The sequence below is a fragment of the Lathamus discolor genome, chromosome 4, assembly GCF_037157495.1.
Source record: "Lathamus discolor isolate bLatDis1 chromosome 4, bLatDis1.hap1, whole genome shotgun sequence".
NCBI lineage: Eukaryota > Metazoa > Chordata > Aves > Psittaciformes > Psittacidae > Lathamus > Lathamus discolor.
In genome coordinates, this window is record NC_088887.1 from 73646666 (window position 1) to 73672995 (window position 26330).

At 42.1% G+C, this 26330-nt stretch overlaps 1 protein-coding gene across 5 annotated transcripts in view; it reads right to left on the bottom strand.

Moving 5' to 3' along the window:
- The window catches only part of MBNL2 (muscleblind like splicing regulator 2), a 114887-nt gene extending 100326 nt beyond the window's left edge, over positions 1-14561 (bottom strand). For all 5 annotated transcript variants that reach the window (XM_065678041.1, XM_065678039.1, XM_065678036.1 and 2 more), the window contains exon 1: positions 14414-14561. The gene's annotated coding sequence lies outside the window, so the exon portion shown is untranslated. The remainder of the gene's footprint in view (positions 1-14413) is intronic.
- Positions 14562-26330: the final 11769 nt, after the last annotated feature.

Here is a 26330-nt window from a genome sequence, read left to right on the forward strand (position 1 = left end):
TAGCAGGATTTCCCCTGTAACTGCTGCTCCCATCTGCCAGAGACCAGACATTGGAGCTGACAGCAGGAAGACAACCTTGCCTGTTGCTCTCATGACCCTTCGGCTAGTGCCCCACGGACATGCAGGAGACAAGCTCTCAAGAGCACACTGCAAAGGGGGTGTGAGAAAGGTCTGGTGGACCAAAATGCGACACAAAGCTGAGAAGAGGAAGAGAGAGCAATGAGAGGGAAAGGGAGGGAGAGACACGAGCTAGGGTCTGGAAATCCTGGGTCTGGTTGAGCAGAAGGCTACAACAAGGAAGATGATGGTGCCCAAGCCTGACAAGGAGCTGGGGGGAGTAAGCAGCACAGCCGCCACCAGTCAACAGGAGCCAGTCATCCTCCACATGGACAATGTCTATGTTCATACGGCAACAGAAGCCGAGAGCTCTTGTTGTCCGTTAGTTTGCTTCTAGAGACAGAGGAAGCTTCCAGGTTACCTCAAAAACAATACAAACAAACACCACCCAACACTAAAACCCCCAACAAAAGCACCACAAAAAACACAAACCCATGACAGGTTGCCAACACAACCCCTCAATATGCAAGGGCTCAGCACTGGCTGCACAACCACATTTCAGTACCACCACTTCACAGCCCATACACCAGTGTTCAATCACTGCAGAGCTTCAACTGCAGTCAGACAGGGTTGAGGTGTTCCCTGATATCATTCCCAGGATTCTTGAATTCTGAACACAAAACTGTCAGTCATGCAGCCCACCCAGCTCCTCGTGTGGATTATTACCTTTTAGTTCCTCCCTTGCCAAAGGATCAGAATCCACTCAACTCAATAGGGCATGCTGAAAATAAATCACATCACGTTTGTGAACCCTTCAGTCAGGCCCCATCAAAAAGCTCAACAGAAAATGTACAATCTTTCTCAAAAATGGCACTCGAGTTGTGTGCAACAAATAAGGCACGAGTTCATGGACTGAAGAAAATGATTTCAAAAATACCTGCTCTGTACCCTGAGGTGTGCCCATGTGCCCATTCATTTTTCACATCAGTTACAAAGAAAAAGGCCAGGATTTCAGTTTTCAGGCCAACTTCTATAATCATATTATAGATTTCATTTCCAAATGACATTCTCTTAGAGAAGCTGAAGAATTCAGATGTTAAACACAACAAAGAATAACAAATAAAGGTAAATTCCCCACTCAGAAAATGCCATCTGCTCTGCTTGACATACTCCTTTAATTAATAAATCAAGGGGGAAATGCTGCTAAAGGTGGCTATTACAGACAATTTTCTGACAAAACTTTCGGAGAAAAGTAGACTATTTTGGAAGCAATAAAGAGGAAGAGAACCGGAACACACAGAACCTGCACAGACGTTTTTTTTCCTTCTTAGCTCTTGAATTACAGTGATTAATCCCAGAAACAACAAAATGTCTCAATATAAAGGGAGTTTTGCAAGAAGCACGGAATATCTATAATACTAACACTGAAGGCACCAAGCAACTTATGTGACATTTAGTATAGCAGAAATATGATTTTGAGCCTTGTGTAGATGACCTATGGCAACAGAAACATTTTGGCAAGTTCGGCAATGGCAAGCAGAACTTTGAAACTATTTTCTATGTCACTAATAGACTTCTCTTGTAGTAACTTTCACTATTACTAGCAAAATTCAGCTTTGGTAGCTATGGTCTGAGTGACAGCATAAAGAAAAGTCTAGGTGGCTGCCAAGACTTTAAAACTAGGCATCTAGACCTATTCATGCATAATACCACTGATGCCAGCCTTTGCAAAATACCTCACTCTCTCTTAGAGCTGAAGTGATGGTAGAAATCATTGTAAGTTACAAAAGTAAAGAGTAATGCCAAAATTCAAGTTACTAACTGGAAGCAGGTATGCTGTACTGAAAGGACATGTTATCAGAAGTCCAGGATTTCAACTGTTTTAACTTCCTAGCATGCAGACAACCCAACATCTCCCTAACCAAGGAAAACTGGAGATTGACTGCACAGACATGAAAACAGACTATTCTATTTTCATCATATATGCTGAAATATGAAATGAAAACACACCACTGAAGCAAGCACATATTCAAGTTACGTGTTAAGATTCAATCTTACCAAAATTAAGGTGTCTTCTGGAGGCTTTCCAAATCCCCTCTCCTTCCGCTGGTTGCACAAGGAATTTAAGCCATGTCTAAATTGTGAGATCCAAACACATGGGTTCACATACACATGCAGTCTGCATCCTGACTTTATTTCGGGATAACACCAATTCCCCATCAGGATGAAAACTGAGTACATATGCCCCATGCCTTCCCACAGGGTGGTCCCAGTTGGGAAGGGTGCTGAAGGCACCAGGCAGAGCAGAGCTGCAGTACACTCCAACCAGGCTTTGTATAGCTGAACATTTGAATACATATCCTGGGTGCCGTGGAGAGCTGAGCTGCCTCTGGATGGTAGCCTTATGCACTTAGCTTGAAATACATTTGACCAAATATAAACAACCACATCTCACTGAGTCACTCTACTCCCCCTCTCTCTTTATAGCCACTGAAGAGAAATAGGAATTTGTGGGCTGTGATTCATCCTATCCCAAAGTAGCTATTCTAAGAGATTCCATCATATCCTAAAAGCATTTATGTGTCTCTTCTGTTGGTTACCTGAGATGATCACTCTTAGGCTCCTTCTATCATGTCTTTCATTAAACATATAAGAAGCTTTATTAGGAACACAAATATTTAGACACTTAACTTGCATGCACTGGATAGCACTTTCGATTTCCAAACTCATTTAAAATAACTAAAGACATTAACATACAGCTAAAGAACACCTGTATTTTGACAATGTACAGTTACAGCTTAGGTGTAAATCAGCTTGCCATAAGCATGTTTCAGATATGTTGCTATATAAGCTGCATAAGCTTGTTCTCTAAGCTATGCTGAACATGTTCCAGTTTTTTTTTCACCTGACTGAACATCAATGTTGCACTCAGGCTTTCTTCCTCTGAACAACTGATTGATACAAAATTAACATAAGAGAAGTTGGCCTGGGATCCTCCTGATTTTCTTTTTGGCCTGGGAGGGGAGCTTTTCTGTGAGGAGGGAAGATTGACAAAACAACCAATATCATGTTGACTCTGACTATATAATCTGGATAATATAAACTGGCAAAATAATAAGCTAGGTAAAATAAACTGCCAAACAGCCTATATCACCTTACTCTTACAACACGCATGCAAAAGTTTGGGGTTTTTTTTTCAGCAAAGTGATCCTATTTTTCTTCATGACAGCTGAAAAAAAAAAAAAAACCAAACCAAACCCCACAAGCTGTCTGCAGTTTGCTGATCTGAAATACCAAATCACAGAAGTATTAAACCATTAACATTTAAATTTTTGGCACCCAGGCATTTAGTGCCTTCTTAGATGTCCTAGGGAATTCCTGTTGGCCCGGGCTACAGTTATGTCTTGGCTTTTATCTGCCAGCCCCATGCAGATGTCCAGATATAAAATTGTTTAGTGTCATTTTAGATGCCATATATATAGGTACCTGTCTCTTTCCAAAAATCTACACCATTTCATCGATACATATCAGAATCGATCTTCCCAACTCTTCTAGCAGAACGTATAAGGGTTACATACAAACCAAAATCCTTTATCTTCAACTGCTGAACCCTACTCAGAATAGATGTTTTAAGATCACAAGGAATCATAGGGTAAAAGCATAAGCACCCTTTAAGCCAGGAACATAAATCATAAATTCAAGATAAATCCTTCTCTTTGCTAACTGACTTCATGTTGCCTATATTGTTCAGCATCTACCATAACCAGGGAATTATGTGATGGAAGTCTCCCAAGCCTCTCACTCCAGCCAAAATAAACACCAAATGCTTAAGCCTTCATAAAAATGTATTTTCAATCTACGTGGTTATGAAGAATACTTTCCAAATGTGTCAAATTAAGAAGAAAACAAGCGTTGTGCCCTTTAGTCTTTAATACCCATTTGGAAACAATGAGAAGGTACAAACTGCCACTATTCACTAATGCCTAAATTATCTTCAGTGAGACCCCTGTGTATTGGGAAGTTCTTCCACTGCTGATAAAAACATGCTCCTTCCTCCTCAGATCCCTCCATGACTAATTTCCTCCGTAGCCATTGTTCTGGCCTCAGGTTTGGAGTAGCTCCTATTCAAGCCCACAACAGGAGGAAACCATTTGATAAATCACCTTTTCAGAGAATCTACTAGCCTCAGCCACAAAGTTACATGGGCATAGAAAAACCCTCGTGTTTCAGGGAGCATAGGTGGAAGATGCATATACTAAATACTACCCTTTACCTTGAGAATTTGCTGGCTTCACACAACAGCCAACCTACAGGGGAGCAAGATTTGTCCTCTAAAAAGTTCCTAAATTATCAAAAATAATACTTCACATAACTACATGAGAAAAATATTCTAATGATGTTTTCTGCAGGTAAAACAAGGTGCCTTTTTTTATCTCCTATGAAGCTTCAGTTACCAGCTTCTAATGTATCCGAGATGCTGCATATAATTCAAGCAATGGCAGCAAATAATATATCTTCAGACAGTGATGTAATGAGGACTCTAGTTATCCTTTCAATCCAAAAGTTCTGTTTCATTACTCCATTATAAACGCAAAAGAAAAATGATGGCACTGAAACTAAGCTACATTTTGAATTTTTCCCATCTTCAATTAGCACAAAAATACATCAAGGCAGTCTAATTCATTAAAATTATCCTGTTGGTTTTGCACACATACAGGTGTAAAACACCCCATTGCTATTTAACAGGTGATGCTAGCTCCCGTTTCCCTGTAAACTACCACCTAACAGCACAAGTCTGTAGGGTAGATGCTCAGGGGCATGCAGCAAAATCAGCAAGCAATCTCTACTGTAAGCAGAGCAAATAGGCTCCAGGAGACTTCGCAGAAAATGAGAGCCAATTGGATAATTTTTGTTTTTTAAAATCAGCAAGAGCAGGATTCAATTCCTCACCCTTTTAGGGCAATTAATAACCTGCACATGTAAGAGCAGAGGACTCCGTATAATTAACAAAGCATTTCTTTGGCAAGGAGGGAAGGCCTGGAGTATGTAAGTACAGGGTTTTATTTCTTTCTGTGAAGTATAGATGATAGGTAGGAGAAAGCTATGCCAAGTGAACTGCTGGCAAGCAGCTAGTCTTTTGGTTTGCAGGCAGCTCTGTTTTGTGAAGTTTATGAGTTTGTGTTCACATAGGCAAGCTTTTCTTTAAACATCACTTACACGCATTCAAACAGTTAGGAGTTTTGCACCAAATTTCCATTTTCACCTCAAAAGACATCATTTTGTTTCAGCTCATTCTTCAGTTACTGTAAAGTGCCAGGAATGCTTTTATTTGTGTAATGTTTTTAAACAGTGCACGTGGATCTTTGCCTAATTACTCAGATACATAATATCATATACATGATCCATGAACTTTCTTTTTTGCCAATGTCATGTAACAGAAACCAAAAAAAATAAGTAGCTGTATACACAGGAAGAAAGAAGAATTGTTTTCATGCAGGAAAAATAAGCAAATGACAGTAATGAAGAGCAAAAAACAAGGTCCTCTAGCATAAGCACTAAGTGTGGGATAAAATGGCATCCAAAAGCCTGATCTCTGCCAACAGCATGTTTCAAGCAGCACACATCGAGATATAATCCTGCCACCTCAAAAATTAAGTACATATCAGAAAAGATGCCTCAAAAATCAAAACACATACGGGGACTTCATTCACCAATGGTGCAAAGATAGAACAGAAAGTTTTATTTGCAGGAAAAAAAGTTTGTAAGCAGGCAGTATCCAGCTTTCTAACACTCTTCTGTACTTTTCTCTGACTCTACTCTTCCTCTACCTCCTCCCCCCCCAAAAAAGCATTATAAAATTGACAAAGCCATTCATTTAGTTATTCCCCCTCATACAACTCAAATAATGAAAAACATAAGCACTAATACATATTAATATAACCAAACTAAGTCTTTGGCTTCCTTAAATGCAGTACTAGGCAAAGGGGACTGCAGAGGAAAAGCACAATATGAAGGTTACGCAGACCTTTTGCTGTGGGGTATTTAGTATTATGCCCTTTACAACATAAAGCAAATTTCACTCAGTCCACCTGCCTTCTTGGTGACTTCATCCCCTGAAGCCATCTTTGGCAGCCCAACAAAGAGGGGTTTTCCTTTTTGGGCAGTATTAACCATCTGCCCCTTCCCTCTGGGCTGTACAAGACCAAAAGCAACCTGTTGACAAAAATAACCTGCAGGCCCTCAGGCCATAAACACTTAGGCCAACAATATCAATTTTGGTACTGGTCATCAAAGCATTATTGTATGAGCTACAATAGATGTAGTGAGGTCTATGACATGAAATTAAGTTTACCACCAAGTATCCACAGTAACTGGTCAGCTCAGTTCAAGATTGTCTACATAACTCTTTATTCTGGAGGTTATCTGAGCATAAAAACCTTGGAAGAAACCTCTGGAGGTTACCTTTTACTTCTGACTCAAAACAAGACTATCACCAATAGCATATCAGATCAGTCGTGGCTTAGCCTTGATGAGCCCTGAAAAGCTCTTAGGATAGACACTAGCTTCTCAGGATGACCTGCTGCAGTGCTGCACTACTTTCCTAGTAACAAGATTTTCCCCAAAACCCAACCTGAATCTCCAAAGCAACAATTTACTGGCATTGTCTCTTACTGCCATCTGGCACTACCAAGTAGAGTTTGGCCCTGTAATCTTCATAACCACCCTCTAGTAGCTGTAAAAAGCTGCTGGATTGACCCTTGGCCTCCTTTTCATCCAATTAAAGAAGCCCAACTCCCTCAACCTAGACCCCCATTCACAATATAACTCTTCATGGGATCTAGGCACAGCAACAGCACTTCAGATGAACTAGGAGTACCACCTCTGACAAAAACAGTGACTGTGTGCTCAGTTTCCCAATGACGAACCAAAAAGACATGTAGTTTTCTCTCTTCCCTTTATTGTTGGCAGCATATATAAAGGAATATCACTCAGGTGTTTTGCATTTGCTTCTTTTGATTCTTCTTTGAACCGCTGACAGAGGGATAGGTTAAAGCTCTGGATCCTGTACAGAAAGGCCGACAGAATTTTAGACCTTAGTTTCTCTCAGATATTATGCATATCAAATACACTTCCGTTTTATGAAGATACCTGTGACCAAGCCACCTAAGAACAAAAAAATGAAGTTATTAGTGATTACTTTGCAGAAGAGTTCTTTATAAATCCTTCAAAACCAAAAATTTAATGTGGACACTTTCAATTACGGCTATCTCCAAGGTTTTCTTTTTGAGACAACATAACTGTAAGTGCATTGGCAGCACAAAAAAGAAACAACAAAAACAACAAAAATCACCACCAACAACTAAAAACAACAACAAAAAAAAACCAACAAAAAAAAAAAACAACAAAAAAACCCCCAACCTTTAAGGATATCCCATCCATTCTGCTCCTTTTTTTCAGTCTCTTATGCAGAAAGCAACAAATAACTATGAACCCAGTGACAAAATCCGCCTAAGTAAGCAAAGTGGAACTAGAGCAGTTTCATTGCCCTTATTTAGAAAACTCATCATCTCAATCCTAAAAAGCCTTCTGAACAGCTCTACACGGACTGACATCTCCCCCTTTTTCAGTTAAGTTCCAGCAGCAGGCTCTACCAGGAACACAGCAGCAGCAAGGAGCAGCTCTAGTAGGTTTGGCACTGCCTGGTACCATGTAAGAAAAAGTGATTCGATCATCTTTGAAACTTGTAAAGAAGAATGAGGTAAGCTCTCTAGAAAGCAAGAACAATGCTGTAATAATCCTCCTGTCAGCCCCGGGGCCACCACCACAATTCAGATGACCAAGCCACTCTGCTGCTTCATGAGGGAGGAGTGTTGAGCTCCACCCAGCTCTGGCTTCCAATTATTGCCACACTAGTAGTTCAAGAGGCCTCTTTATAGCTCGGAAAAGAGTATTGATTTTCCTTCCCTCTTCTAATTCGCAATAGTGAGAACACGTTATTTCAAGGAAATGAGTGACTGAAGCCACCAACAACACCTCCTTCTGCTGGAATGTGTCTTAATCTTACCATTATGACTATTACACCCTCACCCTTCCTCTCGACACTCACAACTGATCCTTCTGGATATATACCCAGGTCTAACCATTCCCACGTTTCAACAGCTTGCACCTCCCAGGGAGAATCACAGGGTGATTCCCATGCCTCTCCCATGGCACCCAGTAATTTGAATGGCACAGTCCTTTTCACCTGCCATCATATAAACTGGAATGGACTGTTCAAGGAATTACGAAAAGAACCAGAGAAATCGGATACCTTCTAATAGCTGCAAGTAGCAGGAGAAATACAAACAGGAAGCAAAGAGCATAAAGCATTATGAAATTAAGAGAATGAATTGAGTAATGCAAGACCCACCTCTAACTAACAATATGCAATACACAATCCCAAGAGTGAAATACCTGATATGCATTGCATCACCCAAAGCTGTCCAGATGAGCTCTAAATCCCACGTTTTTTTCCTCCCCCCTCCATGATATGGAGTCACAGACTCAGGCACAAGCAGATGGCAGGAAGCACTTGGTTCACCTGTTCTGCAAACATTATATCTAAGGTGCCTCTAGTAAGGCATCTTTGTTATATCTCATTAATCTGAAAAGCTAAAGCTAACATTTATTCAAAGACTGCAATAAAGAATCAGCTTTAGGAAGGCTAGCACTAATATCTTGTAACAGAAGGTAGCAAAATATCGCAGAATGATAAATCCTGGGAATTTCAACAGATACGTTAGAAAGGCTGAACATGCTGAAGTTCCAAAACTTCATATTTTCAAGTTTCATATGAAAAGCCGGTTTCCTTATAGTCCCCTCAGCACTTTCACAGGTCAGCTCCAGTCCAACCTGCAAGTTGGTTGTATTTTTGACCTGATGCTTGGCAGTGAAGTTGAAAATTAAAGGCTATCACAACACTACAGCTGTTACAGAAAGAGCATCACCACGTTCCAGCAACTGAAAGAATGTCCAGTTTCCCAGGAACTAAAGAAAGCCTCAGTAGATCAAAGATCAAGAAACTCCAAAGTCTTTCAGAGCTCACAAATGGCCAGCAGGACAAAGGCCCAGGGCTCAGGGAACCCCACACTAGCGATGATCAATGACTGCTCCAGAAACACACCCCAAAACCACTTTGATGTTTTCAATGTCTCTCCATACACACTCAGAGAAATTCTGCATTTGAGAACGGCAAATAAAGGCTGAAGTAATTAATGCATCAAAGCCTATGCTAAGGCCCTCAATGCTCAGGGCCTACAATGTCCATACAGACATACTGCACTGCAAAGAAATGCTCTACTTCATTAAAACCTTGTGCTCTGGAAAACCCTCCTGGGTAACAAAAATACACATCACCCATACCCACCAACAGCTTACGCAACACAAGCTGAGCACATTTAGATACCCCCGTATCTTAAGAGTAACGTACTCAGCTTAAGATAGTTGTTTTTTCTCTGAGACTGGTGAATTCAACCAATACTTCTTGTAGTCTTAAATCATTAACAACATATTCAGATGTTTCATTCCTCCTTGAAAACAGTCCTACCACCACTGAAGAAACATGCCATGGCTATACCATCCCAAGCCATAAGTGGCTTGTGCCTAATCTCCCATTCCTGAAAAAAAGTCAGTAACAAAGCCAACTACTGGCTCGTTTAAGTGAATGTAATGCTACAGATCAGGGACACCAAATTAAACAGAGGACATGGACCTTCCTGTACTTAAAATTATCACCCTTCAGAGGAGGTGTGGGCTGATATATACTCAACCTGCCAGACCTCCTTTTTGATACCACCAGGCATGAAATGTTTGTCTCTTTCCCAGGGGGTGGGGACACCTTACAAGGACCCACAAAAATATGATGAACAGTCTGGGTCCTTCCTTTATAAACTAGGAGCAATGAGGAAACAAGCAGCAGTGCAATCTAGCTGCAGTGGGAAGCCACTCCCACATCACTCAATCCTCCCTTTGTAGGGAGCTACAAAGCTCGATCCCCTCCACACTACTTTCTAACATCAGCATCAAACCACCAGGTGAACCAGGCAGAAACAGTCTCAAGCTCTCTCAATGTGAAGACACAACAGACCTATTAATCCTTCAGCCTGAGCAGCTGCAGCACCACCAAAACAAGGAGTAGCTGAAATTAAACCTAAACCTGGAATTCGGTGGTGAGAAGAAGACTGTCAAGAGCTTGCAGCCACAGACAGACTCTAGTTTTGTGGTTTGAGAAACATGATCCCAACCGGTCATAGGTCAGAAGCATTTCTGGACTTTATACTTTCATACTGAAACATTACTCAGTAACAGTGTTGCTGTATCAGCTCTATCTAGGCAAAGAGTGCCCTGCATCTCCAGTATGCTGCAGGCAGCTCATGAAACCTTCCAGTACAGGAAATCTGATTACTCCAGAATGTGATGTCTTTCCAAGTAATATAGCTGCATACCACCATCCTCCAATCTTCCAGGCTGCATCCTCACAGTGCTCAAACACCTACCCATAATCTTACAGCTCTCTGTGGCCCCAATCCACAGCAGCAGAAGGGCCACCTTGGGCTCTGCAGAGGAACAGTCCCCAGCAGTCATCACTGTCATCAGCATCCAATGCTGGTGTGCAGCTGCAAGTCAAGATAAACTGTTGAGCTATTCAATGCCTTAAGCTCTCAAGAGGTCTATTCTTCCTTCATACCTGCAGTTGACTGAGCCATACTGACTGCATTTTAATTCCAACCTTAGCTGACTGTTTCAATGCTGTGTTTCTCTGAAGCTGTAAAAAAATTGATTATGTCAAACCCAGTTATCACAAATAATCCAACCACAATGCTCAAGACAGCAAAATGCACAGGGGAAATAGCAACTGTAGAAAAGAAAGAGATTATTTTTGTTTTTGAAGGTTTATTCACCAGAAATAAGTGACTTGAAGCTGCAAAGCATTTTTGATCAACACTCTTCCTTTCACTTAAATGACATTTTAATGAACACTTTCTAACTAGCTCTACTTACGTAAAGTTGCAAATGAACGTGGGAGAGCACTGAAGAAAGGTAATGGGGGGGAGGGGAAGAAAATGTCATCAGGCATTTTATTTCTTGTATGCCTCTGAGAAAATAAATAATAATTTGTCTGGGGAAAAGTGATCCAGCAAAGATCTGATTGATAAAAGACATCTGGAAAGGAGTAGTAAGTAAACAGAAAGAGTCTGAATTATGATAAAGGGGCATGAAGAAAGATAGTGATACCTGGAAGCCACTTAGGTTATTTTGTTTTTCTGCAAAGATGAAGGTAGCAAGTTCACATCTCCCCTGAGTACTTCAGCCCCAGAGAGCTAACAATAAACTGCCAGGAAAAAAAATTACAGAAGAGCAGTAAATGCGATTGCAGGACTGGCTGGAGCCATGTGAAGAGAGATTTCTACCCTGATAACTGACAGTATGAAAATACTTCTTCAATAACAGGTTTAAAATGGTTCATCTTTCTTAATTTCTGGTTTTACTGACAGGTTGGACCAAATTCTGAAATCTTCCAGTAGAATCATGTTAAGACCTTTGAGGGCCTATTATAAGTGGGGGAAAGAAAGCAATATAAAAGCAGGCTGTTAATTTACCTAGCATGGCATGAGAACATGCCAAACCTAAATAAATTAGTCTGCACAATTTTACTCAGCACTGGAAGAAGTAAAACAATCCTGCAGTGTTGCTGAGATTCCAAGAGCTACCCAGAGGATAGTGCAAAAACATCTAGCACCGTCAGGCAGCAATGGGAATACCAATTTAATATGCTTTTACTTCTTCCTGCCATAAATTGCTAACAGAACATTTTCCAGTGTCATGTGATCAAGCATTTAACCCAAGAAAAAGCAAGACTAAGGAGGTTCCAGAAATGGCAGTCACACACCACTGGTGGCAGTGTGTTTCACATATCTTTTGCTATGGTAGGTGTACCGCAGTTTAAGAATCCTTAGGTTAGTAAAAAAAAAAAAAAAAGGAGCCTATTTAGTACCACACACCACAATTCCAGAAACTCTGCAACCAGAAGAAAAACTACAGAGCAGCTGTAGTAGAAGAGATGAAGATTTCACCCACCAAGTGTTAGCCGCAAGTAGACTTTTTTTAACCATCTTATGACAACTGCTATTCTGTAAAAGCCAAATTTATGAAAATGATGCTCAAATGAAGATTTCAACATCACAATCCCAGACATACCAAAGCCAAAACTGTGAGATTTTGGCAGGTTTGCTCATGTCTAAAACCAGGCCATTTCTTCAGAGAGAGGGCCCTAAATGATAAAGGGGATGAAGTTTCAGAGGGAAACTATGTAACAGACCCAAGTCATCCACCCACCCATGTGCACAGCGCAGAAGTACCACTCCAGTGGTGACAGCAGGTATACCACAACAAAACAGCCCAACTCTTCGACTATAGGAAAACATTACTGTACAGCCACTGCCCTGCAAGTTACTTTGGACAGAGAGGCCAGCACTAGTGCTCATCACCACTGTAGCCCACTGCTATTCCAAATTTCACCTGCATGTGGATAAGCCACAGCACACACCAGCAAATACAGCAAGTGCCAAAGACTGAATGCACAATAACTCAAAGCTCCAGCCCATGGCTGGAGTTTTGTTCCTCAGATCTCCAACTATCAACACCAGCTGGCACCCCACCACCTTATCATAGGAGGGAGAAACTGCAGGGCTCTGCCCGGGGTTCATACCCCCAATAAAAGCACAAGAGGTTGATGCTACACAAAAGGCCCTTGTCCATAGTGTGAAGAATTATATGCCTTCTAGCAGCAGTATCAACTGTACTGGATGTATGTAAATAGCATTAATGCCAAATACAAATTACGAGTTGGCATCACTGATGCCGCAGCAACTCAAAAACTGCGTGGAAGATTTCTGCTAGTCCTTGACAACTTCAGAGCACTTTCTAAAACAGTTTTAATATTCATCCCTAAGGTCTGCCACTGGTACCTTTTTCATTTGCACAGTGTGGTATGTGCACAAAGGGGAAACAGAGAGCAGACAGCTAAATCTATGCTTATTTACCAAGGTACGAGTACCACGTTAAAATCATAAGCATTGGGCCAAGTCACATGTTTAAAAATAATTACACTTCCGCTACTACCTACAAGTCCACACTGCTTTAAAAATCTACAAGTCTGAACAAGATACGTCAGCATGACATGATCACTTAAGTATATTAATCCCACATGGATATCCTCTGCAGCTGAATTAAAGGCACACAAGTTGCTCTGTGCTACTGTTCAAATACATATTCAGCAACATTACTGTTGTCTGTTCCCCTCCCAGCAGAAATGCAAATACGCCTAAGAGAAAGAGAAAACAAAACATCTGGAAACAGAAGCCTATAGGCAATGTTCTCGTGGCTCAAAAAATATGTGTATGTATTCCAGGCATGCAGAGATAAACATACATGTACGTACACATAAAGAATAAATATGCAGGGTTTCCACACAAAAGTGATAGTGAGAAAAACGTGCTGGGTTTTGTGGCTGGGTTTTTTAGTTCCTTCACTCAGACAAATGTTTAATTTGTGACAGGTTTTCCCTCCTGCCACGCTCACCTTCACGGGTGGCAATCCCCGCCTCGTCCCCAAACCTGCCCAGCACTATTCCCTGCTGACCACAGCGAGCCGCGGCCGCAGGGCTGGAGGGCATGAAGGAGATGATTTAGGGGAAGCCGCCGGGATGGCCCCAGCCCTCAAGAGCCCTTTTCCTGTTCCTTCCAGAAGTAACAAAAACTTAGGACTCGCGCTCGCTGCCGCTCCCCGCAAGCGCGCCGTGCCAAACGCTGAGTTAACAGAGCCATAAATCACCGCTGAACCAGATGCAGCGGGCAGGCAGCAGCGCCCGTCCCGCCCCGCCGGCGGCTCCCCTGGAGGACCCAAAGGGAAACGGGCGGCGGGGGCAGGAGACCGGCACAAGTACCGGGCTCGGGGCTCCTTGCCGGGGCGGCTGCGGCGGCAGGAGGAGGAGAGGCCGAGGCGGGCTCGGCCGCCGCCCGTCCAGGTGCAGCGGGACAGACAGGGGCTCTGCTGGGCGCGCCCCGCGCAGGGAGGGCGCCCGGGCCGCCGCCGGGCTCCCCCGGGGCCGCTGGCACCGCCGCCGCCGCGACTCCTCCCCGGGGCGGCGGAGAAACCCAACTCTCGCCGCCGCGCACCCGCAACGTCCCCGAGCGGCCCGGCCCCGCGGTGGGGTGGGGGGGAGAAGAACGGACATGGAGGCGCCGCGGGACCCGCTATTCTCCCGCCGCGGCACCGCAGCGCGGGGGCCAGGCGGCGGCGCCGGCAGTTGCCTTACCTCAGAGCGGGGCTGGGGTGAGCGGGGAGGGCGCCCGCTTCTGCCACCCGAGCGGACACGGCTCCAGGCGGCCGCTTGTCACCTCTCCCGCCGCGGCGGCGGCTCCTCGCGTCGGGGCGGTCCGGCCCCTCCCTGCCGGAGCCGAGCGCTGCGCGGCGCCGCTCCGCACCGCCCCGGGGCCGGGCCGGGCCCGCCCGCCGCAGCCCGCACCGCCCCCCGCAGCCCGCACGGGCCGGGGCTGAGCGTTTCCTACGGAGGACGACGGCGGTGGTGGAAGAGTGGCCGAAATCTGAGTTGGAGGCTTCCTCAAAGAAATGCTGTTGTTCTGGCTCCTCTTTATTGAGGGAACCGTGAAGTGTCACCATTAGTGTGAGCGATTTTCTGGAGGAAACAAACAGGTTTGGCTCCCAGAGCTCGTTCTCAGATTTTGGCCCGAATTCGTGAAGTGTTCTGGTCGTTCACAGGCAAACAAGGGCTCTCCCCTCGCCCACAGCAGCCAGCAGAGTGCTCTTCTTGGGGCAGGGGATGCCACCTCTTCCTCAAAACCACGGAGTATCTCCAGAGAGGGAGAGCTGCAACGGTTCCTGGTTTGCCCCCAGCCCACCAAACTGTGCCTGTGCTCTGCCACCCGAAGCTCATTGTGGGGTTCGGTGGAGCTGTGCCCAGGCAACCACGGCCAGCAGCGTCCTGGCTTGTATCAGCAGTAGTGTGGCCAGCAGGGCCGGGGAAGTGATCGTCCCCCTGTGCTTGGCACTGGTGAGGCTGCACCTCAAATCCCGCGTTCTATTCTGGGCCCCTCACTGCAAGAGAGACACTGAGGTGCTGGAGCGGGTCCAGAAGAGGACAACGAAGCTGCTGACAGGTCGGGAGCACAAGTCGGATGAGGAGCGGCTGAGGGAAGTGGGGCTGTTTAGTCTGGAGAAGGCTCAGGGGGGACCTTACCGCTTTCTAGCTGAAAGGATAGAGGAAGGTCTGGCTTCTTCTCCCATGTAACAAATGCTCAGACAAGAGGTAGCGGCCTCAAGTTGCTCCTGAGGAGGTTTAGTTTGGATATTAGGAAAAAAAATTTCACAGAAAGAGTTCTCAGGCGTTGGAACAGGCTGCCCAAGGGCAGTGGGGAAATCACCATCCCTGCAAGTGTTCAAAAACCTTTTTGATGAGGCCCTTAATGACACGGTTTATTGGTGGTCTTGGCAGTCCTGGGGTAATGGTTGGGCTTGATGACCTTAAAGGTCTTTTCCCACCTAGTTGACTCTAAGACTCTGTACTGGGGCACACTGTTGACTCTGGCTGTGAATCTTCCGCGGACCCCACAAACTCAGCTAACTCCTGCTCTGTGGACTGAAAGGGCTGAAGCTTCATATGACAAACCCCACTATTCGCTCCCAGGCAGTTCAGGTCCCTGAGCAGGCTCTCCAGAAAGTCAGGCAGCAAGGAGATGGTCAAGCCTGGCTAGGAGCTGGACCACAGCTGCCTCAGCCCAAGTGGATCTGAACTGCTGCAGCATTCCAATGTAAAGGCAGGGGGAGGAAGTAAATTAGAAAGAATCTGCACTTCCATTTCAACTAAATTCCTTTCATCTGTCCTTGAAGTCTTTCGCAAGAATCAGTAACTGAACTGCTACTGCAAAACATGTTACATTTTGAGAAAGAAAGTGAGCCTGTCAACTTAGCCGCCTGCTTCAGTGTTCAGAGGCTGAGAGACCAAAAGAAAATCCCTTTTTTCTTTTAAAGTAATAAGCAGAGTAATGAACTAATATTTTAAGGCAAACTGGAAACTAGTTTTAACATGTTTGAGGTGACCCCATGAATAAAAGCAACCAGGAGCAACAACAGCAACACCTCTGCCCGTTCCTTCCCTCTGTACGATTTTGGCCTTGGTGAATGGCAGTTCTGTGAAGGAAAATAAAGGAGATTGTAATTTTTTTCTCGCAGCACGTTGTTTTTTAATCTTCATTAAACGACAGAAAGCAGAATTGAAAGGGATGTTGCTAAATATGCAGAAAGCCTCAACAGTACATTCCATCAATAAGACACTCAGTACACAGCTGATATCATAAAATGCAGGATCTCCCGAGGCCTTCTATTAGGCATCTACTCATAGCAAAGCAGGATTAAACATATTGCAGGCCAAATCCAACATGTTTTTTTACCCTGCTTTTAAAAACATCAAGTGAAGTGCTTGTTCTCTTCAGGCATCTTCCTGTGCCCATTAACTGTTTTTGCACAAGCCCCTCTTTCTGCAAATTAACCCAACTAAATTTTGTCTTCTTCTTGTGATTCAATCATTCTAAGGAGAAATGAGAAGAATTGTAATTCTTCATTAATGGTGACTAACATACAGCTTATTTGCCAATAAATCCCTCAGTGGGATTTGATCTTGTTGCAATGGCAACTTCTTGTTGACTCACTGAGTATAAATTTTCATGCTTTCCTAAGTGCCTACCCAGAACTTGCCCTCATCTTGTTCATTTTGCATACAATTCACCAATAGAGAGTATTTTTAGCAGCAAGAGTTTACCAGTGTACATTCTGAAGTGGCTTATTTTTATTAGATCATGGATCATTAGTTTTACATTCTTCTTTAAAAAATACTTTCTAGATCAGTTTAAGGGGGCTCAGTTAATATTTTCCTATTTTGAAAGGTGTAGCCTAAAAAATTGATGAGAAAGCAAGACAAAGTTATACTATTAACTCTTTAATATTTACAGGAGTTTGGGGTTTTGTTTTTTTTTTTTTTTTTGTCTTATTTTGTCTTATTTTGTGTTATTACTTTTTAGTAATAACGTACCACAAAGACTGTCAGTATCTTACCATTAAAGTGTATGAATAGGGCCATTCATATTTTACAAAATGTGATTCAGAAGTTTTGTGTATACTTACAGCCAACCTGTCAAATCTTTCAACAGATCATGAGCGCCATTGTTCTGGTCTTCACCCTCCACTCCTGATCTACTTGCACCTCAGGGGCTTGTCCTGAGGCCACCAGCCGCGTCCCCTGCCTGGAGCCAGGAGCATCCCATGAGCTGAGCTAGCCTGTAGGCGGTGCCAGCAAACATCAAATTTCCAGCAGCGGCCATCCCCCGCCCAGTGGTGCCCTCGTGTGTCTCCACACGTGAATTTCAAACATTGGGATTTGTTCGACTTTTTCTCCGGAGCCTTAAATCGTTTGGGGAATTTCATGTAAGGGAAGATGTATGGAATGAAGTAACTTGAGCCCATAGTGGCATAAGCTATGCTTTTAATTGAGTAATATTAGGTACCAAGAAAATCTAACAACCTAGTTTAGATCATGGCAAACTCCTAAGTTCAGACATGAATTCTCTTTGCCCCTTAATTTTCAAGGCTACCATTAAAAAGAAATTTTACAAATGACCCTTTTTGGTGTCTATATATTCCTATGCTGCAGCAAGTTAAAGCTGGCATAATTTCACTCACGTTATGCCTGTCTACACAGGTAAGATTAATTTGTTGTTTCAAAGGCAGTCACGTCGGTTCAACTGTCTCATTTTTTAAAACAACAGAAAAATTCAGTGGAGTATGAAGATTTCCTGTACGTGGGCACCTATATGTACATAGAAAGGCCATTAGGATTCATAGTCAGTGCTATAAATCATTTTCTTTCCTTTTTTTAAATGTATATATGCATGTACATCATAAGGAGAAAACATGAAACAACTTATGAACTCATGCAAGATAACTGACCAAATATTTTATTAATTAATGCTGGAACATTAGGTTTCAATAAACAATTCACCCAGTCTGTGCAATGCCATCATCGAAGGAAACTAAGTCTGCAAGCTGCTGCTTCTGCAGAAGTTTTGCAATGCCTTTTTTCATGTATGCAACATTACATTTTTCATATTATGATTTTGGCATCTGACCCATCTGTTCAGGATGCATTTTTGAAATAATATTTCAGATACATTCACAGTGCATTTATTAGGAAGTTTCACAAACTTTCATTATTTCAGCACTTAAGGCCATAGTGGATCAATAGATTACAGACACTATGTGCCATGTGCTATTAAATTTTCTCAAGACAGAGCCACAGAAAGCCAGCCCAATGACTTTGTCACTCCTCTTCAGCAATCACAGCAGAAGCTTTCTTGCTCCACAGCAGATTGAGCTTTACATGCTACACTCCAAGAAAAGGAGAAAGGCAGGGGCTGGCTGCTTTTTCAATCTGTCTTATCTCAGGATGATCCTAAGAGAAAGCCCATGCCCTGTGCTCCAAAGGAAGATAGGATACCCCTGACTTGGAAGCAAATTTTTTTGCATTTATGAATGTGTTGAACACTTTGACACTTTGTGTGAAAAAGCCATAGCAGACAAGCATCTGAGAAGGAAGGTTCTCCATATGATTTCAGAAAATGAGAAAATTAGATTTTTCCCACTGTTGTTCCAGCTCCAGGAGAGGCTGATTTCCAGTGTGTCAGAGGGAGACAACCCTCTACCACAACATACAGTTGGGCTGTTGTTCATCAGAAAGGAGCCTTTCCTTACTGCAGCAGCCAACCAACTGAAGTCCAAACATACAAGATTTTAATGCATTCATTGTCTTAATTAAGAGCTGTAAATGTAAAGAACATGCTCATGATGATACAGCACTCACACCCTCCACCAGGACTGCAGAAGAAGATCTCTATACTACTACGTATGACTCTTCTTTGACCCTATGGCCAAGTGACACACTCTGTGTTGCATGCACATGGCCCAGTAAAGCCGGCCACCTTTGTGCTGCCTAGTGTGCACAGTTATTCCCTGATCTTAGGGGATGATGGTATCTGTTTGCTCATTCAGTATCATCTGAAAGCATGTTAGCTGTTGTGTAACTACACTATGTGTTAGGTAGTCATTAAACAGTATAGACCAACGCAAATTGCCAGTGCTGAGCTTGTACTCTTGCCCTGTGCAGTTACATGTAACCTCATGGGGTCCTCAACCATGGCAGTGCTATGACTATCCATCCTGAAACTAGGCTAAACTGTATGTGTGGAGAATTTTTATTAGTTTTCACCCACTTTTAGTAAGCGTGAATCTTCCACCTTCCCAAATAAACTATTCTGACAGTTATGTTTGCTGCTAACATGTGGTCTCCAATTTCAAGTTTGTTTTTAGCCAACTTCAAACTTCCAGCCATCAAATAGCATTATACCTTTGATGTCCAGGTTGAAAAGTCAGCCCGGACTGAGCCCTCTCCTCTGCTTGTCAGTTTAATTCTTGTCAGTCTTTGATAAACCACACGCACTGTATTTTTCAAGACTCACATGGTAAAACTCTTTCTGACCCCAAGTCTCCTACCCCATAGATACAGCCAATGTTGTCAAAACTCATGTGTAATACATTTTATTTGGCCCTTTTAATTTGCCTTTCTGTTGACTGTGACTCTCAATGAGATGATTCAGTCCCACTGAAAAATGTAGAACATGCTCTCCAATATGTACTATCATCTGCAAACTTTCCCATACGTTTTATGTTAGATCACTGATTAAAGCATTAGGCGGAAAAAAAAACCCCAAACAAGCAACAATGAAAACCCCCAAACAACTGATTTCTGGGAAAAAAACTTCATCATAATCCTTTTCTTTGTTTATGTCTTTTCATTAACAGTGATATCTGGAGATCAACCAGTGAGTCAGTTTTTAATCTGTGTAATGTTAATTTCGTATAATGGAAGTTCTTTTCTATCAAAGTGTTATTGTGGATTGACTAAAAAGCTTTGAAGGAATCAATGGCTGTTATGTGAGCACAGTCATCTTTAGCACTTCAGAGTTACATATTTTTCAAAGCAAGCAAAGAAACACAGACACCGTCCCAGTCAAAAAAAGCTATAGCAAGATTTACCTTCTGGGTTGACTGATCTTAATTATATTTAACCTCTGATTTTTGTTAATAAGATACCAAATTGGCAATCTCTTTGCCATGGTTACCAATGACATCATTAATTATTCAGTAGGTCCTTTCAAGCCTGTCAAAACTGATGCAGTTTTGACAATACACTTCTGGAATTACCTATGACCTAGGGAAATGTTTTATTAGCAGCTGATGACAGGTACTCATCTAACTCTGTTAAGACTGAAGTTTAATTTGAACTTGAAGCAAGCAGATCCTGGCCTGCTTGCTTTCTTGCAGGAGGTATTTATTCTTTTTGCCTCTTTCTCGTGTGGATACATAATCCCTTTGCTCTAAATACCGAACAGAAATCTCTTGTACTGTTTACCTGCTGCACTTCACGTGTAATTGATGAAGGATTCTTCCTTTTTTTTCCTCCTAATGCTTATTAAAAGTGACCCTTTACTGTATTTAATACAGTTGCCCACTAGTACTCCAGGAAGTAACATTTTTATCTTGTTATTTTAATACCTGTCATTAATTTCTTTGTTTCCCACCTGAGTCTTTATAAATAGATTTTATATTTTCTTATTTCATTTTTTAACCAGGGTGGCTTTCTGCCCAGTAAAAGCTGTACATGCTCATGAAATCATGTCTGTCTGCATATCCAGCTGGCTATCTTTGAACAACTGGCAGATTCTCCTAACACTTCCTACTTCAAAGCCGTGTTCTCTGTCCATTATGCTGACAATTAGTCTAAGCTTTGGGTAATTAGCTCCTCTCGAAGTTTCATGGATGGATATTGTGCTATCATTACATGTTTACGCAAATGGAGTATAATCAGATTCTAATCAGAAATACATAAACAACAGAGTAATTTTTAGAGTTACAATTAAATATTCTTTGTCAAGAGAAGGTCTGATAATGAGTCATTACCTTTGGGAGCAGGGCGTACTGCATTAAGAAGCTGTAAAAAGAAAATAACCCTTCTCCTTGAAACTTGTAGTTTCTTTTGTTCTGTACAAACTATCCAGCAAACATTCCATAGGTCAAATTAACCAGTGGTATGTAGTTTCCATCTTGGTGTTTTATATGTAGTTCATAAGCTTTAGCATAAACCAATTTGTCATTAGATAAGTTTTGACAACTCATATATAGGAGAACATATTTCACATGGTTTACCCTATAGCTTTTTAAGGCTAGTAGAGACCAAAGCAATAATCCAATCAGACCTGCATTAAAAGAGGAGCTACATCTAGGCCATATCCCCCTAAATTCACAACATCAAGAGGTCAGATGTTGCACCAGTTATTTCTACCGCTATGACACTGTCTAAATCAGTTAATGCTGCAGATACTCATCTGCTAAAGAGGCTGTATTTTTAAAATACTCTTTTTGATGTTAAACAAAACTCCATCATGTACCCTTTTCTACACGTGCTTTTAAAGCTAGCAGTTTCGTACCCAAACATAACCAAACTGTATAACTCTGTAAAAAGATAGCACACACATAAAACTATTGTTAGCTCCCAAACAGAGAAGTTTTCTCAGATACATTAGTAAGTCCATACTTTACAGTTTCACCTACATCTATTTAATAATTTACAGGGTGGGAACTGCATCACTAAGTTCTGTTTCAACAAAGCACTTAACTTTAAGCATTTGTTTAAGTTCATTGCTATTTGTCAGGCCACTTAAGTATGTCTTGAAGTTCCAGTGGAGCCTTGGTATGTTTAAATGGTTTGCTGAACAGAGGTGTATTTAAATACACATGTTCAGGTTTTTCTTCTGAAATAGAGACTTATTCTGCAATTTAATACACACTTTCAGTGTTTCTCCTACTTAATGTCTAAGAATGATAGGTGTTTAAGAACTTTGATTTTAAAATTACTTATGAAAAATATGGACATATTATTTATTATTTATCCTTGGAAACACAGAACAAGGTATTGAAATAGCCACTGGTTTATAAGCTATAGTAAATTTTTAAAATGTGCAAATGACCCTTACAGGGGTATGCTCAATGAATACTTAACAGATCCCTAAAGGTACTGGCACAGCTTCACAGAAGTTATGCCAGAGTTTTATACCTATGCAGTACTGCTGAAAATGGATAATGTTTAAATAATTCATTTCCTTCTACGTGCAATGCATTGGCAAGCATAGGTGCCCTCCTAGGTACCTGAGCCCATTACACTACCACTGCCAAGTTTACCACTACACCGTGTGCCTGCCACATCAACACATCTTTGAAATACCTCCAGGGATGGTGAATCTGTCACTGCCCTGGGCAGCCTGGTCCAATGCTTACAACGTTTTTGGGGAAGGAATTTTTCCAAATATCCAGTCTAAACCTCCCCTGGTACAACTTGAGGCCATTTCATCTTGTCCTATCACTTGTTCCTTGGGAGAAGAGACCAACACCCACCTCGCCGCAACCTCCTTTCAGGTAGTTGTAGAAAGCGGTAAGTTCTCCCCTAAGCCTCCATTTTTCCAGGCTGAACTGCCCCAGCTACCTCAGCAGCTCCTTGTAGGACTTGTTCTCTAGACCATTCATGAGTTTCATTGTTGTACTTTTGGACCCACTCCAGTACCTCAGTGTCTTTCTTGTAGAGAAGGGCCAAAAACAGAACACAGTATTTGAGGTTTGGCCTCACCAGTGCCAAGTACAGGGGGATGATCACTGCCGTGGCCCTGCTGACACTGTTTCTGACACAAGCCAGGATGCTGCTGGCCTTCTTGGCCACCTGGGGCACAAGCTGGCTCATATTCAGCAACTGTTGACCAACAGCCCCAGGTTCTTTTCCGCTGGGCAGCTTCCCAGCCACTCTTCCCCAAGCCTGTAGCATTGCCTGGGGTTGTGGAGACCCAGAGGAAGGACCTGGCACTTTGCCTTGTTGAACCTCATACAATTGGCCATAGCACATCAATCCAGCCTGCCCTGATCCCTCTGTAGGAGCCTTCCTTCCCTCAAGCAAATCAACACTCCTGCCCAATTTTTTATTGCCTGCAATCTCACTGAGGGTGTACTCAATCCCTCATCCAGATCATCAACAAAGATATTAAACAGAAGTGGCCCCACTACTGAGCCCTGGGGAACACCACTTGAGACCAGATGCCAACTGGATTTAACTCCATTTACCACCACTCTTTGGGCTGGGCCATCCAGCCAGTTTTACCCAGCAAACAGTACACACATCCAAGACATGAGCAGACAGTTTCTCCAGAAGAATACCATAGGAAATAGTGTCAAAGGCTTCACTAAAGTCCAGGTAGACAACATCCACAGCCTTTCCCTCATTCGCTAAACAGGTCACCTTGTCATAGAAGGAGACCAGGTCAGTCAAGCAGGACCTGCCTCTCATAAACCCGTGCTGACTGGGACTGATCACCTGGTTATCCTGTACATGTCCCTTGATGGCACTCAAGATGATCTCCTCCATAACCTTCCCCAGCACTGAGGTCAGACTGACAATTCACCAGATCCTCCTTCCAGCCCTTCTCATATACTGGTGTCGCATCTGCTAACCTCCAGTCAGCTGGGACCTCCCTGGTTAGCCAGGACTGCTGGTAAGTGATGGGAAGTGGCTCCATGAGCAATTCCAACAGCTCCCTCAGCACCCTTTTGTGGATCCCATCCAGCCCCATAGACCTGTGTGTGTCTAGGTGGTGTAGTAGGTCACTGACCATTTCCCCTTAGATTATGGTGGCTCCATTCTGCTCTCCGTCCCTGTCTTCCAGCTCAGGGGACTGGGTACCTAGTGAACAACTGCATAACCTCACAACATGATTTTATGAAGTAAGTTGCATAAATTCTGACATAAACAATGAGTGTTGAAAACAAGAGACATCTAATCACTTTAGATTAAAAAAAACCACCACCTTTAAAATGAATAAAAAAAAATTGAAAAAAAAAATTGTACGGTAGAATTATCCCAACTGCAATGAAGCAGGTTCACAACCAGACAATACTGAGTTCCAATTGCCATCTGAGCTGGGCATTGCTACACACTTGGTGCAACCACAGAGCAAAAGCTCAGAGAGGCCAGCCAGGAGCTGCAGATAAGACAATCATGTTGGGCAAGCCTGGCAGAACATGGAAGTGGAACTGAGCAAAACCAGGATTTTTATTTCCAAATCAATAGAGAGAGCAACACAAAGTGAAATTGCAGATAGGAAAGTGATACATGCTTTTACATCTACATAATTCACCGCTAATGTATGATTCATATCAACACTTTCTTGTGGATAAATCCAACATTGCACTATGAAGACACATCTGTAGGTTAACTAATAGGGTATCTGGCACTGAATATGGAAACCTTGTACTTGTTTTTCCATCTTGTACTGATGTTCCATATGGAATAAAACTCTGATTTGGCAGCATCCTATTTCTAATTGTGATTTGGCTAGTCTGGACTGAATTTACAGCATGTAGGGTATAAATGGTGTTTTAAGTATGTTGAATGTATGCTTTTATACTTCAGTGGTTGTCTATACTGTGTTTTACAAGTCTGAAGAGGAATACATGTTGGGTGTAATCTCCATTATTTTAGCTTGGCCTTTTCTCTATGATTTATTGAGTGATCCCCTTTTTTTAACCAACTTGACTCAAAAAGAACTTAACAGCGGAAGTCCTCTGCCTACCTGGGTTAGAGTCTTCTTTATTTTAAAAACTTAACCAGAGCTTTATTTGAAAAAAAAAACCCAGACAACCAAGCTTTAAAAAATGAAGCTTTGAAACCTGTTTCACATGGAAGCATTTGGAAGCATGGTATACTCCACCAGTGATGTTTTGTGATGCTAGAAGTTATATTAGATTGTATATAAATATATAATATAAATTCACCTTACCTAATCTTATGGATAAAAAAAAAACATCTTTAAAAGTACGGTTATTTTATAGCAGCAAATCTTAAGTAAGCTTGGTAGGGTTTAAATTATGTAAGAAAATTTCTGTTAGTTTTTGGGCCATTTTAAACTGGTTTGTGAAAACTGGGTGCAGCTAAAACTTGCAACCATATGAATTCCTAGGTAATATCAAAGGTCAGGAGGATTTAGCCCATCTTATTTGTTATTTTACCTACCATTATCTACCATTAAATGTACCATTGCTGGGGTACTTGAGTTGTCTGCAGAGCAAATTCGAAGTAAGTGTGGCACCATAATACAAAGTAAGTGTGACAACATAGGAAAAATGAGTCAGGCAAAATGGATATGAAATCACTGGATAATTTTAAAAGTGCACTGTGTATAAATTGAGGGGGTTGTTTCAAAACTATTTCTGTTACTGATCTCTCTAATAAATTTGGAAAACCAGAGGATTGCACAGAATAATTAACTCAGTGGAAATCTCAGTTTTGGGTTTCGGAGCTCAGTGACTGATGTAATCTTCTCTACCCCAACCAAACAGTAGTAAAGTAAAACAGTAATTTTAAATAGTCAGTAACAACTTTTTGCTGTGTGATCAATGCTTCACAGCTCTTTGCCTCTTCAAAGGGCAACGTAAGTGCTAGGAATTCAATATGATGTTAGGCTAAAGTTTAATAGGCTAGGATTGTATTAATTTAAAAGAAGGCTATCAAGTTAGAAATTACCTTAAAGTAAGTCCTTTTATTTGTGTTATTGATTAGAACTAGCTGTTTTCTTCTAAGACCCAGTGCTATGCCCACCTATATGGGTCTTTAAACAAAGATTAACACCAGTCCTAAATGGCCTAATTTCTTTTACTCTTTCCCTGCCTGAGCCATTATAGGATTTGTACACTTCGTACCAATACTGCAACGTAAATGAAGTTCCCATACCTTTAAAAAGGCAAAGGCTCATGCCTTAATAGTCGGCACTGAACCTGATTCTTTAAAATGAATATATTTTAACAGATTGTCTGTCACAACATCCTTTTTTTTATTATTATTTCTTTCCCTGTCTTTTAATTCTAGATATATCTCTCTATGCCAGAGGTTTTTCCTACTTGCTCCAACTGAGTCTCCATTAAATACCGTAAACATTAGCGGTAAGTATTACTGTTTTGAAATGCATCTTACGTATAGGTTTCCTGAGATGGTGTCTCATATGTCAAGGAGA